This window comes from Corapipo altera, unplaced genomic scaffold (assembly GCF_003945725.1).
Source record: "Corapipo altera isolate COAL_440 unplaced genomic scaffold, ASM394572v1 104, whole genome shotgun sequence".
Taxonomy (NCBI): domain Eukaryota; kingdom Metazoa; phylum Chordata; class Aves; order Passeriformes; family Pipridae; genus Corapipo; species Corapipo altera.
This window is the reverse complement of record NW_020884920.1, coordinates 2,342,351-2,362,479: the sequence shown is the minus strand read 5'-3', so window position 1 is coordinate 2,362,479 and position 20,129 is coordinate 2,342,351. Positions and strand designations below refer to the sequence as shown.

At 48.0% G+C, this 20,129-nt stretch overlaps 1 long non-coding RNA gene across 1 annotated transcript; it reads left to right on the top strand.

Annotated features, from left to right (window-relative positions):
* The first annotated feature begins 2,179 nt into the window (after positions 1-2,179).
* On the top strand, positions 2,180-7,736 carry LOC113953469. Its single transcript, XR_003529884.1, has 3 exons — positions 2,180-3,163; positions 4,726-4,793; positions 6,935-7,736. It is a non-coding gene; the product is annotated as an uncharacterized LOC113953469 (long non-coding RNA).
* Positions 7,737-20,129: the final 12,393 nt, after the last annotated feature.

Below are 20,129 nucleotides of genomic sequence, written 5' to 3'. Positions count from 1 at the left end.
ATGTATTAAGCAGATTTGGACGTTGTCCCCATGCAAAACAGAGTGTGCCTTTCAAGGCTGCACAACTCCACAGGTGAAGGGTGAGAAATCCGAACAGGGAAAACGTTATCAGGACCTTCAAGCTGCATTTTCAAGATGTCCACGACAAGGGGAAATGGCAGCACCATGTCCAACTGCCACCATGGAGACTGGCTGCTGGCTCCTGTGTGTGGCCACCTGGTTATTTAAGGGTCATTTGTGTTTTGGGCCAAAGGGAGAAGGGGAGAAAGGACAAACAGCCGAGATCTGTAGGTGAAGCTACAAGACAGGACTGTGGACATCTTAAGTCTTCAGCTCTTAAAAGAAGAAAAAACTGAAGATGGGTGAAAGTGGTGAACAAATCAGAAATTCAGATGGGAATCCAACTATTCAATCCACCAAACCTGGGATTCTTCTCTTATTTTAAGGCTGACCAGAGATCCAGTAGAACAGAAGTGCATTCAGGAAGAGAATGGAAATGGGTTCAAAACATCTCCTTTTCCCCAGGATCCCATGAGCAGAGACCTCCAAGTCCTTCTTCTTCTTTAGCTGGCTCCAGGCAGGCTGAGTGCATCCTTGAAATAAGAGTGTAGGGAATCACTCTCCTCCATCCACACCAGCCCAGCGCCAGGACTCCGAAGGCAGCACTCTGGTAATGTCCCTTTCATTGGCACGACATTCAAAACAGCACAGCACCGGGGCTGCTGACTCACAGGTCCCCAGGTAAGGAAGGAGCCGCCAGGGAGGCTCCAAAGCTGCAAGCAGATCCTGCGACGAGACCCGGCCGTGCAGTGACTACAGCCATCCAAAATAACATTTGTCTCCGCCGAGACTCACAAGCCCCTTGGGAAGGGAAGGACCAGCTATTCAGCGACGCCGTCAGATCCCGGGGGGAACGTTTTGCTCAGAGAATGGGAGTTCGGAGGATTTCTGCAGCTTCCCCTCCCAGTCTCAATTTACCTCACCGAATTAAAAGCAGTGTGGGCTGGAAACGACGTTAAAAGGAAAAAGATGACAGAAAAATCACACTGAGTGTATTGTTCTGGATAAATAAGACACAGGCGCGTTGCAGAAGGTAGCTAAACCCATCCCACAAATGGTCTTCTCCTGCCAAGAAGATGTGACAAAAATAATTACTTGGTCTATACATAATTATTGTGCTGCTTTGAGCAGCTGCCTGCCCTTGGCACAGTTAAGGGAGCTTTTGCCTGATATTGGTTAATGACATTAACCATTAGCCCCTTCATGTCCTGACCTGCTAAACAGGCTGGAATGTCTCCAATGATGGTGCTGGGCACCCACCTACGTGTCTGTCCATGCTGATGGGGGAGCACCACGTGCCTGTTGCAGAAGAAATGCTCCCAGCTGCCATTCCCAGTTGCACCAGTGCCTGGAGATGGATGGAACCCAGTGCAATCCTGCATCAAGATCTTCTCGCAGGAGACACTGGTTGTCACTGGCAGGGCCATGTTGGCCACACAGATGCCAGCAGCGGTTTGTGGTACTCATGAGAGGTAGGATTAATGCTGGAAAACACAGAATTGGTTTGATGATGAAAAAAAGAAAGGCAAGAGGTAATGAAATCACTTTTTTTTCCTCCCCTGAGTGGAGAAAGTTTCAAATCTCTCCAGTTTTGGTCCAGCTGCCAGAAAGTGACCTGTTTTGTGGGTCACTTGGGGAATCCTCCATGGAATAAATTAAACGCTCTTCATTTAATTCTCTCAAAGGAGAAATAAGAGTTTTACAACCAGCTGTCAAATGCTCAGCAGCTAAAATATCAACAAAGTATGACAGATGCAAGACCAAAAAAGCCTCTGAGGTTTCCTTTTATTGACTGGAAAGTCTCTGGTTTCTATCTTATTATCTTTCAAACTAAACCGATATGAGCTGAACAATCAGGAAATTGAATAGCATCATTGGCAAAGACAATCCTCTCCCAAAATAGCTGACAGTGATGAATACCCGAGAAGACCGACCCATTGCTTGGGCATGGTGAGATCTAACAAAACAGCATTTGATCTTGTCCCACACAACCCATTTGGCCAGAGCTGATGGAGAGCCAAACGTCCTGCTTCTCCTTTATCTGGGAATAATCTAATGTTTGGGTCACGTGGAGCCGGGTTGCAGATTGATAATCGCATACTTGAAGATCACAGGCTATGAAAATTATTGCTGTGCTGGCTGGAATAAATTATGCAAAGCAATGCGTTATCTGGGAGCCTGCAACGCGCAGGCACACGCACACTTCGGTGATCTATCGCTCTCCATGCAGATGTTCTGCTGCAAAGACACTTTAATTAATACATTGAAAATACGTTTCCTGCCTTGTCTGAGCCGGAGATGAGCAGGGAAATGACGCTGAGTGGGGTAAAGCCCCCACTGCAAAAGAAATGAGGAAGGGAAACGCAGTGATTTAAACCCAGTCAGAACTAAGAGGTGTCTGAGCTGGGGCCCGGTCGTGCATTGAGCTGGTGTTGGCAGGAGAGTGAGTGGCAAGAACTGGAGATGCTCTCCTGGAGGCACTATGGGGCTATAGCTGTAGCACAACCCCTCAACCCTTACTATTCTTTCTGCTGAGAACATTCCTTCACCCACTCTTCATCCCTGGCATCCCCACTGCCTTCCTGTGCATCCAGGAAGGACCCAGGTTAATCCTCAGTGAGTCACTGTTCAAAGCACAAACCAAACCTAACGCTTGAAAACTTGGCTCTTCCAGAAGGGCCACTGAAATGAAAAAGCTCAGTCAAGACACCAACCACACCAGCAACATTTGGATATAAATACCTTTCCAGCCAGAGAAATAACCTGAGAAAGCAATTTCCATCCCTCAATGCAAACTGAAAGGGTGGGACATCTGGCTTAATTAGGAAAAGGATTTTTGCCTTTCATGCTTTTCTCCTTTTCTATCTTATTTTTACTGACTCTCCTGTGTAACCTATGAGACTCTCCTGTACAGACCAGTGAGGGAATGCAGTGGCAGCAATAAATACAAAGGGGCAATGGTGTCACAGCTGTCGTCAGTGCCTGCCCTGGTAGGTGCAGCCCACTGCTCCCATGAGTTATCCCTCCCCTGTGCCACTGCGGGCATTACAGGTGGCCTCACCCACCACATCACAAGAGGAATCTGAAATCATCCCACCAGAAGGTGAAGAGATCCACAAAAGGATGGGAGAGGAGACTGGGAAGGAGGTCAGCAAGGCATAAACCAAAGAGCGGTGTTAATTCAAGTTTGCATCCCGATGGATCGAGAGAAAATCCCATGGGGAAGAGGGGGTAGAGGGAGGTGGGGCACTGGGGAAGGAGGAAGGATGAGCCAGATAGCAGCCAGACTCCCCAGAGGGGTCACATTCACGGGGACACCACTCAGCAAGCATGTCCTGCCCAGCTCACAGCTGATTTGGCCACATTGGAATTGTTGTAACCATCCCACACGTTCTTCTTGTAAAGTGATTCTTGGCCATAGCCCAGGATTAATCCTGGGTAGGAGAGTGGGAAATTGGAACTGTTTTCCTGTGGGGAGTACCTTGTGCCTGGAGGTGAGTGGGGTCTGATGAAAGAAAACAATTTACCACCCCAGAGTCTGTCCTCACCAAGGGGATGCACCAGCAGGTGGGTTGTGGGATGCAGCCCAGCTGGGCACCTCTGTCGTGTTCCATCAGGACTCAAGAAGAGTGATAATCAAAACCCCTGCATGAATCTAATCAGCATGGAGGGCTCTGGCCTCAAGCAGGGAGAAACCCAGATATATTCCCCGGAGAAAAAAGATGTGAAATTAGCCTTGCCAGGCTAGGGAGTGCTTTTAAATTGCAGCAGAAGTGTTTGAGAGATAGCTCTGCTCTCCACAGGAGCTTCTCCCCATCCTTGGGATTTAAGCCTGTTAAATAGTGGAGTATGATGATATTATCTGTTTGTATTGCACTTTTTATCATAAACAGTTCCCAAAGTGATTTGCTATCATGTCCTTTGAGAGCTGCTGAAACACAGGCCCTGGTGGGAAGCGGGAGCAGAGCAGCCACCACCCCACTTACAAGGGAGAGAAAGGGGGAATTTGGACCAAAAAAACCACATCCTCAGTTCCTCAGACCCTCACAAACCAGCAAGGATGTGGGATTTTTGGTCCTACTCAAAAGATCTGTGTACAAGAGAGGCCACTCTGTCTATCTGATGATAGACAGGTGGGATGACAGAGAAAATTCTGAGCTTGGCCAGGTTGGGACCAGAGGCTTCTGGGAAAAGTATTATCTCCAGCCTCAAGCCCAACCCATCCCTCACTGCTCTGCACTGGACCCACACTCCCCTCAGAGAATACAGCCTGTGTTCACCCCAGCTGCCAGGGTGAACCTGGGCCTCGCTCAAGAACACATGGAAATGCATTTCTCCAACCCTCCTTGTGGAAAGACAGTCACGCAGCAAAACCTGGGGTTATTTCTGTAACCTCTGCTCAAAAATTGCCTGACCCACCAATATTAGAGCATGGACAGGGGGAAGGTGGTGTTAGAGGGAAAATGAAATGAAAAGTGGAGGGTCAAAGGAACGGAAGTAGAGAAGGAGTGAAACTATGAGAAGAAAAGCAGAGGGAAGACTTACCTGGCAACAGCCAGGAAGGGTGGGAGAAGGAGAGACTCGTTGCAGCCATGCAGTCCCTGCTGCTGTGCAGTCCCAGAGGATGCATGCTGTGCCTCTCTCTGAGGATTTCTCTCCCTGCAGAAGTTGCAGATGAGATCCCAGCAGCTGACAGTGGCAGCAGAAGAAAATGAAGCAAAAACCTTTTCCAGGTGAGGAAATGGCTGCATTTCTCACCCTCCCATTTACTCCAAGAGGTTCAGGGGTTGGCATCTGTTCTCCAGCTCCTAGTCTAGAAAAGGGAGGATCGATGGGGTTACGAACTCCAACGGAAATCAGAATCTCACTACTGTGTTTAGACATAAAATTGAGCAGTTTTTTCCCAAAGTAACTGTTGAAAGAGCCCAAACTCTGCAGCCTCCAGACCAAAACTCAAATAATCTGCTTCACCTGCTGGGGTCTGGAGACTCCAGCTGCAGAATTAACCTGGCTGCCCTGACCTTCCCTCTGGCCCTTGTGTGGGGATGCCAGGAGCCACTGGCCAGCTGCATAACTAGGACAAGTATTTCTGTGTGTTTTCCTTTGATACAGGAAGATGGACAGACACTTTGCAGAATCATTTCCTTCCCCAAAAGCCAAGCGCAGTTGCTGTGCTCAATTCTCCTTCCTGTGGGCACCTTTTAATCAGACAAACTGGGCACAGGCACACAGACCTTCAGAAGCATCATGGAGCCTGCAGCTCTGTGCTGGGAATATCAGTGGAGACGCAAAGCGATTTCACTCACAGCCACAACGTTGCTTGATTGACACCCTGTAATAAAGAGATTCGCCACATAATTACTGTGCATTTGGGATGCAGCACCGGAGATTATTTTAACCCAGTGACAGCCTTAAACAGTAGTTAAAGGATATGTTTATATTAATGTTATTAGTTATTTTTGTGTCTTTTACACAAAAGGCTTTTCTTTGAAATGGCAATACAGTAAACAACAGCTCAGGCGCCTTCCAGAGAAATCTCTACCTCTACTTTTGGGTGAACTGTTGAAGCAAAAGGGAGGGGAAGGATCTCAGCTGAGATTAAACAAGTAACGGCTTGACTTGAGGGTAACAAGGGGTGCAGGATCAGATACCACTGTCAGGAGCCTTTTGTCTCGCACTGCTACATGGTAAACACAGGACCTGAAAAAAATCTCTTCCATACTTTGTGTCCTGCCGTGGCAGCACACTACATGCTGCTGGTGACTGAGACCTGACCTCTGTTAGCGCACCTACAGCTGGGCACAGCCAGGGTGGGGCACAAGTGCTGTCATATTCAGGTATCTATCCCAACCTTGCCAGAAAAGATGCTAATCTAGACTTATAACAAATGACAGAAGGATCTGGGCATTTACTGGTAGAGAATAACAATAATAAATGATGGGTTTTATTAAGAAATATTACCTAGAAAGTTTATTTCTATTCAAGGGCCTCCAACAGCCAGCAATATAATAAAGAGGAAAAAGAAGATGGAAAGGGGAAAATTAGAAAAATGAAGGTGATCAAATAAAAACTCACCCCTATATATGCCTTAAGTCAATAATACCTAGATGTTGCGGTTGGGTTTGTGTTTTCTTGCAATGAAGGAAAGGCCTCATTTCATAAACTGATACAAATTATCCTGGAATCAAAATGAAAACGGGTGCAAAAGAGGTGGTGAAATATTATCAGTCAGCAATGGGAACACCAGTCGTTCCATCACTGTCAGAGCAAAGTTGTGGCTCCAGCAGATGTGCAGAGCCTGGTACTGCTCCTGGTGGTGCCCCTATGTGCCACGGGGGTAACACACCACCTGGGAATGCTCCTCTTCTCCTGTATTTGACTTATATCCACTTCTTGCTGTGACACTGAGACAGACACAACAGACCAGTCCTGGGGCTGGGTTGCATCTCTGCAGTGTGGTCACCCACCATTAACTATGTGACTCAGGCATTTTTCCCGAGCTGCTGCTCAGTTCCCAGTCGGTAGCAGAAGTTCTCCTCATTTGCCCTTATGTCTGCGACCTTGCACCGCTGGCACTCTTAGATTTAATCACTTCTACTCATGTCGAGATCACCCAGGTCTTCTGGTATGACATTACGTGCCTCTTATTGAGGATATTTCACAGCGTTGCATCTCCAGAGCATTTCATTAGCATAAGACTAATTTTTATACCAAGGTCATTAATTAAAACATTATATGATGAAAACATTGGTATTCCTGAGACCTGCCCTTGAGAAACTTGCTGAACTGTCAGCCCTTCACTCAGTGCTTCCCTACTCCCCACTGCCCTACCTTTTATTCCACTAATTCCCACCTCCTCTGGTTTAATTAACAGGACACGAGACAGGTGAGGCAGCCAGGCTGTGAAACTGCCCAGGAAGCTCCACAGCAGGACCCTCAGCCCACTCCTGGAGCACCAGAAACCTTACATGAAAAGAACAGCCTTACAGCATTGCCACATCCCAGAGGGATGTCACTGTTAGCACTCACTGCATGTGGATCACCAAAGTTACTGTCTGTGTGTATAACAAAAAGAAGGCTGGCAGGGAGGACACTGAAGTGCAAGGCACAAGAAAGAGAACGTCCCCAATGGATGGAGGAAGCCACAGTGCCCATAAAGAGCCATTCTGGAGCTCAGACAATGCCCACATCCTCATGGCCCAAAGTCTTTTTAACTCTTCTCTCTGTCTGAGTGGCAGGCAAGAAGTAACCTCAGTGATTGCATTTCTTTGTGTGACCCCATCTAAAACTTTCTGCATCAGATAAACAACTCCCAAGGGTCAATTAACATGTCTTGAGATGATTAGAGTCTGACACTGATGAAACCCAGCAGTAATTAGCAAATTAAAAAAAAAAACAACTCTTTTGATTAGTACTCAGCATAATTCCCTCCAATTATTCAAAGTTCATGACTACAGGGGGTGGAATATCTCCAGGAATATTTATTTATATCCCTATTTTTTTCCAATCAACTTTGTGAATCTAGTTAATCATCAGCACTTGAACTTGTTAACTTGGAGAGTTTCAGAGCTGTCACTCTGTCTGATTGCTGGAGACAGCCCAGGGAAGAGTTTGGGGAGCACAGAGAATCCAAATTCCTGTCTCAGTCAAAGAAAAGAAAAGAAAAATAAACAATAAAAAACAAGAAGAAAGAAAAAAACCAACTCTCTGCAGAAGCAGAGAAAATAAAAATACAGTGCTTTCCCTCTCTTTGTTTAGAGTCACAGCTTGGTGCTGGCATGTTTTGCATCAGGCTGTCAGACGGCGCTTTGCAAAGGCAGGCAATACATCTCCTTCTGCACACGGACAAAATCCTCCCTGAAAAGGTACTCATGCCTGCACAGTCCAAATATCTGGGCAGGAGCAGCCCAGGCAGCCAAGCTTCCCCGAAAATGTGCTCCATGGTAATGCAAAGAATGGCCTTAAGCTATGAAGCTCCTCATCTGCAGGGCAGTAAATCAGCTCCCCAGCCAGCCCCCCGCTGCGGCTGGGGCAGGGCTGACCTGCCCACCATTCACAGGAAGCGAGGGCAAGCCACAAAAAAGCTGGAATTGCTCTGGAAGTCGCTGTTGCCTGCAGGGAAGCTTTGCTAAAGCATTTCATGCCTGCCTTCAGATGGTATGAGAACAGTTTTTCTGCCCTAAATCCTCCCACATTCTTTCCAGCAGGAGAGAAGGGACCAGGAATCACAAAACCTCTCCTTCGCTATCCCTGTCCAAAGCTGCTCCAGCGGCCAGTGCTCCTGGGCTGGCTGAACGTGGAGATGGGGTGGGGACCAGCATCCTCACACTGCTGTCAGAGGATGGATGTGTGACCTCATCCCACAGCCCCATCTGCTCTAGAACTACTGCTGTGTCCTTGCTCTCATAGGTGTCTCCAGACCTAAGGGAAAGGCAGATGAACAGGGAGTTATGAGATGCCACCACCTCAAAGGGGGAGCAGCACAGGGCTTTACTGAGCAACTGCTCCAATGGAGTCAGATTAAAGCAAAACTTTGATCTGACAGGCACCCTCTCATCTCCTGACACAGGCTCTCAGCATCCCCATCTCTGCTGGCCCTTGCCTCCCACAAGCCACGTTGCTTGGGCAGAGACACTGTCCACCCTGGACTGCCCTTGCTGACCTACATGGGCAAGTATCAAGAGCATGGGGATGTGACCACTTGGAGAGTGGACTTGCCAGGCTCTGAGCTGCAAGTCCTCCATCCTCTGCTTCATTAAAAACTTCTTCCCTGCCTGAGTGAGCCCTGAGGGAGGGAGAAGTCTAGTCCCAGATAGGAAGACATACCTTAAACCTTTCAAAGCCACTTTTCATTGGACTTTTCTATATTCATCACTGCAGACTAACAGAGATTTTCTGTCTAGTTTAGATGATGTTTTTTTTAATTTAATCCTATCCAGTGAGAGCCCTCTAGGGAGCTCCTAACCCTGCTTTAATAACATGCTCATTAGTGAGGTTATTCAGGGAGTGGTTTCTATTTGACACTCCAGCATCTTTCCAATTAATGTTGCTTTAAAACAAGCAAACCTTAAAAAAGAGAGAATATCAAACAGCTCAGAGTCAGCACTGCGGGAAGCCAGCAATTTCCTCTGGATTTTCATCTCCCTTCTCTCCAAAATTTGGTTCTTAGTACCACAGCCATTTGCTGAGACAGGAGTAAATTAAAAGAGTACAAGGCCCTGCCATCCTGGTAGCTCAGGGGTGTCAAACCAGAAGCCAGAACACCGAGTGGGACACCAAGGGTTGTTTTGTTGAGCTGGACTAGGTCCCACATGCTGCATGCTCTGGGTCATGCAAGTGCAAGGTTGTACCAGTGCACGCAGGCATTCCCATGAGCCAAGGGACAACAGAGTGACATTTTCTGCCATCTCTGCAACTGGAAATCCCTTCATCAGCTCAACAGCTCCCAGTACAGGAGGTCTTTCTTTCCCTTGGTCCCTCACCTGAGCATGGCAGCATTTGTGTGCAGCAGTGTGGGCTGCTGCAGCTGCCAGCAGGATCCCGGGTGAAGGGGCTGTGGGAGCGAAAGGATGTTGCCACAGCTGCTGGAGCAGGGACACAAAACTCCTCTGACATCTCTCTAGATGACTTGGCTCACCCATGTATTTACAGATTGACTTTTCCCCTTGGCTTTGCTATTCCATAATGGGATGGTCCAAGGGCTGAAACAGCTCGGACCTGATCTCTGAGCTCATCTCCACACGGTGATATTGTATTTGCCAGGAGTGTGCTTCAGTTTCCCTTGGATGAAGGTGAGCTCCGGACACGTCTCATGACCAGGTGACCAAGAAGAGGGAGAGAGAGCACAACAGGTGCTGCAGAAGGTGAGGCATTGCATTATCTGGACATGAATAACTGAAAAGGATTTCAAAACATCCTCACTTTGCCCAAGATAAGCAGGACTGAAGTGTTTCCTTTGCCGCCCACCACTTTTCCTACTGCAGTAACAGGACTTATTAATTTCATTTTAGGTGTAGAAAACTGAAATCTGGGTCAGAAGTGTGGAAAGCAGAGGCACACACAGTACACAGCCCACTGCAAAGAAATACCACCCTTGGTAAGTCAGCAGCTGCAAAGGGAGCAGGACAGGGACAAATTCTGCACTGTTGGAGGGCCAGCACTGCTCCACTGACCAAAGAGAGCTGCAGCATTTGTACCCAGCTGAGCTGGGCCCTGGAGGGCTGAGGGCAAGTGCTGCCCAGGCCAGGAAGTAAATCAGTGGTGAAACAGCAAGAGAAAAGAGACTGTGAGTTCCTAGAGCTGGTAACAGTACCGAGAAGTGACTTGTGCGGGGCTTCCCTCTGTGTTGTCCTCAAGTAATTCCCCATGATTTGGACTGAAATAAGTGCATAACTGTGTTGCCTACCACAGCTTGCCGAGCACACGTCACTGCCTGTGACACACGGAATAATGTCGGCGTTACCTGATTTGGGGAACAGCTAAACTCTGAGTCTGCAGGCATCCTCCACTTTCTATTATCCCAAGTCCCCCTTAGGCTCCTCTCTTTGCCTTCCCCAGTCTTACACAGAATTTTGGCTCTTTCCTTGTTAATTAAATGACAGCCGTCTGCAGCCAGAGCTTGAATTACACCTGCCTAAAGCGATCAACAATGATTGGAATTGTCGTATCATTTTGATTGCAAAGATTCCCACGCAAGTCAAAACAAGCAGGGAGTGCAGGCATATGCTGAGAGCTATTACCAGGCTGTGAGACGGCTTCCCTTCTGCCAACATGCACCCAAGGCCTATCCCAAGCTCTTCTCTGCAAGAGTGTAAGAGCAAGGCTAAGCAGAATGATTTTTTTCCCTTGGCCTGTGGCTCCTTGCAGTGGTTTGCAATGGGAGCTGAAGATGCTGCTGCTGGCCAGAGGTGTTTGTGGGACCCGAGGCAGTGCTAGAGATGAGGCACAGCCCATGAACATCCTGATCTGGTGTTTCAGGATTATTTCTTTACATCAGGCTTGCAGCAGTTGGTGTTTTCCTAGCTTATTTTATGGCTGTGTTGGAAGAAGAAAAGCCAATGAAAGGGATATAAGTGAAATAGGGCAAGTTAGAAGTAGGCACATAAAGATGAAAGAGTACAGATCAGTGAGGCTACATGGAAGCTCTCCCCAGCAAGCACTGTGCCTGGATTTCCCCAGGGATCATCAGTTCCTCTCCGTGCTGCACTGTGGTGCAAACACAGTTCCCCTCTGCAGTTGCTCTCCATTCCTCCATAAAGTCCTGACCATACAAGCAGCAAATGGGATGCCCAAGACTTCCCAGTATATTGGGAAAAGTCTGTCCCAGAGTTTATGGGCAGCTGTGATGGCACAGCTACGCTGGGAGTGCTGGGAGAGGACCTGCAAGCAGCTCAGGGGGAGGAGGGTCAAGCACCAGCTGAACCCCTGATCAGCTCTCCCATCGAACCAGGCACAATGTTTTCAGTAAATATCAAACCACCCAATAAATGGACAATCCGAGAACCCAAAATCGTTGGTGAAATCAGGCTGAATTTGGGAAAACTGCAATGAAAATCCCTGGGGGAAGGAGGCAGAGGGAGGATGTTGCCCTCTCTAAATGAAACTTCCCACTATGGTTTCAAAACGCAGTTTTCTTTAAGACCAGATCTCATTTTTAAAGTGAAGCAGGGAAAAGGCAGAAAAAATGCTTGCCAGGTCAAATAACCCAAAGCAAAATATTTCAGTTCAGGTCTGGTGAGACAGATGGGGTCCCCAGCTGAAAGATGAAGTGGGGGGAAACTGAACTAATTTTTTTCCTCCTGATTTCTTGGGTCAGCTACCAGCCAAAAGCCTTCTGACTTGCCAGCTCTGCTCCCCAGCCCAGGGCCATGCCAAAGGCACTGCCAGGGAGGGGGAACATCTCCCTCCTGCTCAATCCCACTCAGGAATTGCAGTGCCCCTTTCTGTTGCTACAGAAACAGCCATGATGTCATCCCCACAGATGAGGAGGTAGCGTAGGAGCTTCCGGGAAGGGCAGAAAGGTCACACAGGATTGAGTCCTCCCTGTGCCAAACCCCAGGCACCCTGTCCCCCAGCATGCAAAGGTGTGCCGGGGAAGACAAGAGCTGCAGGACAAGAGGTGAAAGGATTTGTGTCCTCAGGAAGCACATTTTAAGCTTTCCATACTGAAAACTCACATATTTTTGGAGGTTTGGAATAGATTCTTCAGTGTACTGGTTTGGAGCAATAATGACATCCAGTGGCTGGTTAGCTTAGTTCTCAAGGGGAATCATGCACAAGCATCCCCCATCCTGTTGCTGCTGAAGGGTGTTAAAGTGGGACAGGCTGGAGCAGACGGACCTGTTTGCAGGTCACTCCATTCTCCTCTCACACCTGGAAAAAACAGCACTAGGATGAGCCCTATGGCTCCTCCACCAGTTCAAGAACCTGCTCCCAGGACACGCTCCTGCTGAATCCTCCCCAGCACACCCCAAGCCTGCTTCTTTTGAAGTTAAAAGTCTCTTGATTTCAGGGAGGGAGCGAAATGAGAGCCAAGAACTCTACTTCTGGCTGCTCCAGGCATACCCAAGGCTTGTTGGAGAAGCACATATGGTGAACACCAATCTCCAGGAGCCAGTCAGGCAGTGTGGGCACTGTACACTGACACAGTTTGTGGCACAGAGTGACAAAAGCCAAGATACCTGAGCCAAGGCTGAACTCTTTCTGTGCTCAGGGAAACCAGGGAATCCTGAAACACTGGGACACCATGTCAGGATACATGGACCACAGGTTGCCAAAACAGAGCAGCATCACTGGATGTTGCTGTGCCTATGCCAAGGGTGACACTGACTCCTGTGTCCCACAGCTTTCACAGCAATTGCCCTGAAAGAGGTCCCCAGGCACTTACATTATGGGGAAGGGGCCAAGCCCTGGGGCACATTGTAAGCTCAGCATAGGAGAGGTACTTTTGTCTGCATGGTGGGCAGAAGCACATCTCTGTGGTGTCAGAGGGATGGTCTGGATTCAGTATCTCCCCCCAGCCATGCTGTCCCTCCTTCAGTCCCAGACAGGCTGTATGCACACCATTTGGAGAAGCAGCGGCTGGAGATCCTCTTGGCAGACCTCCTCTTGCAAGGTCAGGCTCCCAAGCAGGCACAAAGCCAACCTAAAAAAACCCAAGCAGCATCTCTGGGCCTTTGGCAAGAAGCAGAGTTGTGTCCCTTTTGCCCAAGCCAGGGACCAGGATAGCACCACCTGGGGGTCTGAGGCACAGAATATCAGCAGATTTATGTGGGATGAAACAAGACTCAGTATCTGGGCCTCAGCCACCACAGTGGCTTCATCACATCCCCTAATGACAGCAAAGGCAGGAGAATTATTTATTTGAAACCAGAGCCCAGCTGTTGGGGTTTTAAGGTCTCTGAATGCATCCCTTGCAAAAAGGCAGGTTGGCAAAGCCTGTCAGGAGCGGTTCCTCTACTCATCCCTGCCAATGATTACTGGGTCAGGCAGAGGTTTCACTCCGGAGCTGATGGCTTTACATGCATGGATGTTCCCAGTTCCCCTCAAGGCTCCAGCAGCAAACGCAGCTCAGCTCACGTGTGCCTGCCCAGACCCCAACCAAGCCACTGAGACGTGAAGGATGCAGTTACGCAAGCGGAGAGAGCACCAGTGCCTCTGCCCCCACAGCTCACTGAGCTGGCACAGGGGCTGGCACAGCCCGGGCTGCTGGCACTGCTGGACACAGCTGAGCGTCACACGGGGGCTGCACTCACCATGCAGGCTCTGGCACTCCACATCTGGCACCTCACATCACTGCCAGAATGGACTGGATAACTGGGATCGGTGTGGATCCAGGCCACGGCCATGGCACGGACTCAAGAGCCTCTCACCCCTTGACAGCAGCCATGAAGTTCTCCCTCACATGTGCTGTGCTAGGAGTGTGAGGTTTGCCTCATGTCTGCTTCTCATCTCAGCTGTAGTTGAATCTCAGGAAGAGACACTTTGTCCAGGACGAGCAGATGGAGATTCATCTCAAAGGAACCTGGGAGAATGTTAAAGTCAATTAAGCCAGGGGTACTAATTGCAAAGAGTCAACAGGCATCTCTTGCTACCCTGGAAGATGTGCAAAGACCCATGAACAGTCAGGGACACAGATGATGAGCTGATTTAAGGAATCACCTCTTTAAAAAGCCACTTAACAAGAAGGTCATCACCTTGTTGAATGATCCCAAGTGACTTACATTTTCCCAGCACTGATCACAGCAGTTTCTATCACAGCCTATAAGCACACATACACCTTCATTTCAGTGAGGCAGCTGCTGTGATGGCCTTGCTCACACTCCTCACTCCTCAGAGAGGATTGCTGTGTGTGCCCAGCACCCAAACACAACTGCAGGGGGAAAGTGCCTCCTGGCATTGCTGTTAGCAGGGCAAGTGCATGGTTTAACAGCTGTATGGGCCTCAGAACTGCCTGTCTCCAGCTCACAGGGGAAAGGGTTTCTGCCAACATGGTGCTTCTCCACGGGATGTTTCACCCAGGTGATGAACGAACAGGCTTCTTGTTCTTTTCTGCTCTCTAGCAAGCGCTCAGAGTCACATCTGCATGGGAGAGGCACTCTAGAGTCCACTGTGCCTCTCTCCTGCTGTTCCTGACAGGCCACCAGTGCTTCATCAGTTCCAGGAGAGGAGAAGCCCTGAGGCTCTCCCCTTGAAGTGCCGTGTGCTGCCTTTACAAGGAAGTCTCTGCTGAAGTGAGGGAGAGATCAGCCACAGCTGGTCCAGGTGTAACCCTGGCCAACACATCATCTGGATGGGACACCTTCATCTTTGCAGAGCCTTGGCAAGACCCTGCCTGATGCCAGGAGCCTGGTGGTCTCAACCAGCTCTTCTTGGCCAGCTGATGGTGCACAGAGCCAAGATCACAGAGAGCAGGAAGCAATCCAGGACCAGTCCCGCTGTGGAGGTTTCTCAAGCAAGGAGCAGAGGAAAGAGACTGCTGCACAAGTGCAGGAAAAGCTCCTCAAACACTTGGTAGGGATTTTTCCTGGGGGAGGCATGAGGGACAGCCAGACCCTGAAAAAAGGGAAGCAGGTCTGACCCCAGCAGTAAGTGGATGCATGGCCACAGGCAATGCTGCCAGTGGTTTGCAATCTCCTTTCATACAGATGCTGTCTCCCTCACCTTCATTTCATTGCTATTGCTCATTTCTGGTCTGTAGGGAAAGGAAGAAAGGAGAAAGAAAAGGAAAGGAAGGCGGAAAAGGGAGAAGGAAAAAAGAAAGAAAGAAAAGAAAGAAAAAGGAAAGGGAAATGGAAAAAGGAAAGAAAAAGAGAAAAGCTATTGCAGACCCAAAGGACCCTTCCAGCCCAACATTTAATAGGTTTTCTCCTGTTATATTAGCACTAGACAATCAAACTGTTCAGCACAAGGTTATTTCCCTCTAGGTTAGAGTGGTGACTTGGCGAATGCTTAAGGAGATCTAACAGACACACTATTGTGTTCATGAAGGCTGAGGGATCACCAAAAGCTCATGCTGGTCTCTAATGGCCTCATGCTGCTGCGCATGCTGGGTTTGGAACGAGACAAACCGGAGGTCTCAGCTGAGGGACCTCACACCAAGCTCTGCCTTTGTCCTGGGAGGAAGGGACCCCATTCCCTGGCCGGCCGCAGACATTTGGCAGTTCTCTCCCAGTTCACCTGTGCAGACATGTGGCTCTGCTGGTCTTCCCAGTGTGCAGTTGCCAGCTGCCATTGAACAGCTGCCACTTGGCCTCCTGAGAGGGCTCTCTCCTAATGCCAGCATCAAATCCTCCATCACTTCTCAAAATGCTGTGGGAACAAATACATGTTGTAACAACATGTTACTGCTGCAACCCCTCCTGCCCGTGCTGGGGACCCCTGTGCTGTGCACTGAGTGATCTGCTGCCCAGTTCCACTGTAGGTCCCAAACCACAGCCAGTCTCACTGCTAAAAAGTGGGTTTCAGTTATGGAAATGGATTTTTTTTTTCCCTCTTCCAGCTCATGCCCACAAGGTACAATTTTGTCAGTCACTAATTAAGCAAAATCATGTATTTCCTTCCTTCAGGCAGGGCTTCTTACACCCTTATATCTTAGCCTCAATATCCTCTGCTTTCCTCCACAGATTTAATTTCCTTCATCTTTTGTCCTGTAACTCCTCCCTGCAACCTCTCATCTTCTCTTCTCTCTCCCTCCTTTCCTCCCTCCTTCCCTTACTTCTTTCCCTTCTTCCTTCTCCTTTAATTGTTTTCTTCTGTGTTTTTTCTCTTTTGTGGTTTTTTCTCTTCTCTTCTCTTCTCTTCTCTTCTCTTCTCTTCTCTTCTCTTCTCTTCTCTTCTCTTCTCTTTTCTCTTCTCTCTCTTTTCTCTTCTTTCTCCCTCCTCTTCTTCCTCTTCCCTTTCTTCTTCTCTCTTTCTTTCATACTTCATTTTCTTTGAATGCTCTGATTTCAACCCAGAGTTACCATTTGTGTCCTACTGCCCTCCCCCTCAATTCCTTTTAGGCCTCTAATTTACCCGGATTGAGTTATATTATAACGAATAGAAATGTCCATGTAGTTAAAGCTCTGGGGCTGAGAGATATGGTTTTAACTCTCAGCCCTGCCACACTCTGTTTGTACAGTAGGGTGCTTAGATATGACAGCTGTGAGACCCACAGAAAATCCCTCTGAGGCTTATTTATGGAGGATGGTACAGTGCATTTGAACATCTAGTCCCTACAGGTGCAGAGTTGTTCAATCTCACATTTTCCTAGTCCATGTGACTCTTCTGTGGAGTTTAGAAACCTCAGTATCTCCCCAGCCTGGCATTGCTCTGTTGCTAGCATAAATCCCAGCTCCCCTGTGCTGCAGCAAGCCTTTTAGAGCTCTTTTAAATGACATTACCTTTTCCTTGTGTATTTTTGATCCAAAGCACAGAAGAAAGCTAACAGAGGGAAATCAGCACTTTAGCTCGGTGATGTGGCAGTTCATAAGCAAGTCAGCTTATGTGGGTTTGGATGATACAGAAATTGGCTAGTGGGAAGAATATTTACAGGAGTCTTTTCTCAGCTTTGGAATTAGAGAAAATAATCCTACTAAATTAAACAAAAGTGATAATAATATAAAAGAGCGCTTCTTAAACGTAACAGCTTCCTTCCTTGCCAGCAACATAGAACTCAATGTTTTCAATACATGTATAATGCATTTTTAATGTAAACAGCATGAGGCAAAATTCCAGCATAGGATGTGAAATAGAAATTGTTCAGGAAGGGAGCAGGGGAAATTGCCAATGCTGCAACAGAATGAAACTTTCTCTAAATCCCAAGCTCTGTCTGTGGGACATTACAGCATCAATACCATTATCGCTGCACACCATGGGCCGCTTATTGCCTTTAATTATGTTAGTAAAATAAAGGATCCTTTCTGGCCGGACTGGATGGACAATGTTAAGCCATGCTGGAAAAGCTGGATAAACCTCATTAAGGAGAATTTGGCAGAGGGAGAGATAAGGCTGTGTGCTCACCAAGTTCAGGATACTTCAAAGGGAAAAAAGGCTTTTGATAATGGATTTCTCAGAAGTCGGGACATGACTGGGCACCTTACTCATCCTGCAGCCAACTGCTCACAGAGGAGGGGAGGTCTTCCTGGAAAGGGCCCTCTGCTCATGTTGCCACTTCCACAGCCATGTGCTGTAATGGTGCTGCACCATAACTGTAATTTTAGGGTTACAAGACTCTGCCCCTTTGTTTCAGTGCTCCTGAAACCACAGAACATGCAGTGAAAGGGCCATGACCCCAGGCACGCACACAACGGGATGGCAGATCCCTGTGGATCTGCTGCATCCAATGGTTCCCAGACTGTATGGGCAGCTGGGCCGCACGTTCTCCTGTGTTGCATCTTGTGTTTGCATTGAAAACACGGTGAGGGAGGAAGGAGCAGGGTTATTATGCATGCAGACGAGAGTGATCAGGGAGGGATGGCAAGGACATTTTGGGCACAAGGTTAGAATTCAAAATGATTTAGACAAGTTGGATGAAATGGCCCCAAATACCGAGGTGAAATGCAAACTGGGGACAACAGCAAGCCCTGCTGGAGGCACAGACTGCTCATATCCAGGGTGCGAATGACTGAAGGCACCCAGAGGACCTGGGATAACAGCAGTCACAGGGCAAGGGTCTGTCCTGCAGCTCTGTTCCGAATGAGGAATGGTCCCTCTCGCTGTGTAGCCTAACAAGTGGCAGAGGAGGATTTTAGTCTCCTCTCTCCCTCAGCTCAACTACTCAGTCCTTAAGGCCTTTAAAAGATAACCTCCATGAGGAAGGGATTGGTCTGTCCTCTGCAGCTGCAGGAGACAGGACAAGATGACACAGGTTTAAATTGCAGTGAGAGCAAATCAGGTTAGACACAGAGGACTGTTTACAGGGTCTGGAGCAGATAACTTTGGCATGCTGGGGAGTCTCCATGCTGACATCTGTAAACTTTTCTCTCCTGTTAGTGTATGAGTCTAAAATGCCATCTGTGTGGCAAGAGGAATTTGGGAATTTTACACATCCTCAAGGAGAGGAGGTGGTCTGGGTTCCCCTGGAGCATTTTCCCTAGCACAGGGGAGGCAAGGCCGGTTCATTGTCCTATGTACTAACACTGCTCTGAATATTGGGAAAAGATAGAAGCAATGCTATTTTTGAAGGCAATATTGAACATAAATAGACATGGCAAGGTGCCAGCTTCAAACCAGAACTGTTTCCAATAGAGCTGGGTGAGGCACTCAAAGAGTCTTTTGAAAAATCCATTAAGGCTCCATCAAAACAAGGAGCTTTTCAGAATGAGAGACACATAGGTGCCTTCTTCATCTCATTCATTGAAATAAAAAAATCAGGCACGTTTTCTCCTTATTTCCTTTCACAGAGACTCAGCCCCTCCAGAGGAAAAAAAAATAAATTAAAGTTTCTGTTGTGGAGAAGAAGGCAGCACCATTTCAAGTTTTAACAGATCTTCTATTGATCAGGCTTAAATTGGCTGTGTGCTGCCTGCAGTTGAGCTCCGCTGCACTGCTGCTGACATGGAAAGGACTTAGCAGGCAAGCAGAGAGCTCACCAGCCTGCAACCCTCATCCAGTGCTCAAAGCTTCAATATGCAGAAGCTTTCAAGGCTGAAAAGCCCAGGCTTTTGCCTTTCCACCAGTAGGTCTTTGAACACCTCTGGGTCTTTGTAATAGCAGCATTTGCTTCATCATTTCAATTTCTGCATGAGTCACAGTTCCCCTCATGTACTACTTTTCCTTTCCCACTCTGCCTCAGAGATAAGAATTCAGTGTCCCAGAGCAGAGATTTGAGAAACCTCAGGCAATGGATTCATGTCCAGAAAAAAAATGAATCTTATCTACGACAAAGAGGGAAAAGGAAGGGGGCGAAATATGTTTGTAGTAAAATTGTTAAGAGACCAAATCGGTGCCTCCTTAGGAAGTTCCTGGGATGTAAAGCACCAATTAACGTGCACATGATGTGAAATATGAATAGGCCAGGGCTTTGACTCATCCCCCAGTACAAACCAAGTGAAGAGTTTGAGTTGGCAACACAAGTAGCAATTTGAAGAGGGGAAAGGAAAGCCTTTCATTCTATCTGGATGTGCCTCCAGCCATAGCAGAGGGACAGAGGAAGTCATACAAGTTAGGAAATGCCAAGACATGGAGATGTGACCTGAGGGTGCCTGTGGTCTGCCTTGGCCACATGCCAGAGCACAGCCCCAGGTCCATGCAATTATTTCCATTGTGAATTCAATAACCATTGCAAACTTGCACACACGAGCAAGGACCTCAGACTAGAAAGGAACAATACACACTTCAGCTGTGGGCCCCCAAGCACCGGGTCATGCTAATCAATCAACCCACTTAGTGCCTCTGGCAGAAAAATATTTTTAAAATATTTTAGGAGACAGGAAAATGATCAAATTGTTGAGAAAGCCACCAGAACTGGTAATTTGATTCTTTAGAAGATGCTAGTTCTACCTGTTTGTAAGGGAGCTGAATGCTGGGGACATGGAGAGGTAGATGGGTGATAGGTCCTTGGCTGTGACCTCCAACTGACCCAGGCA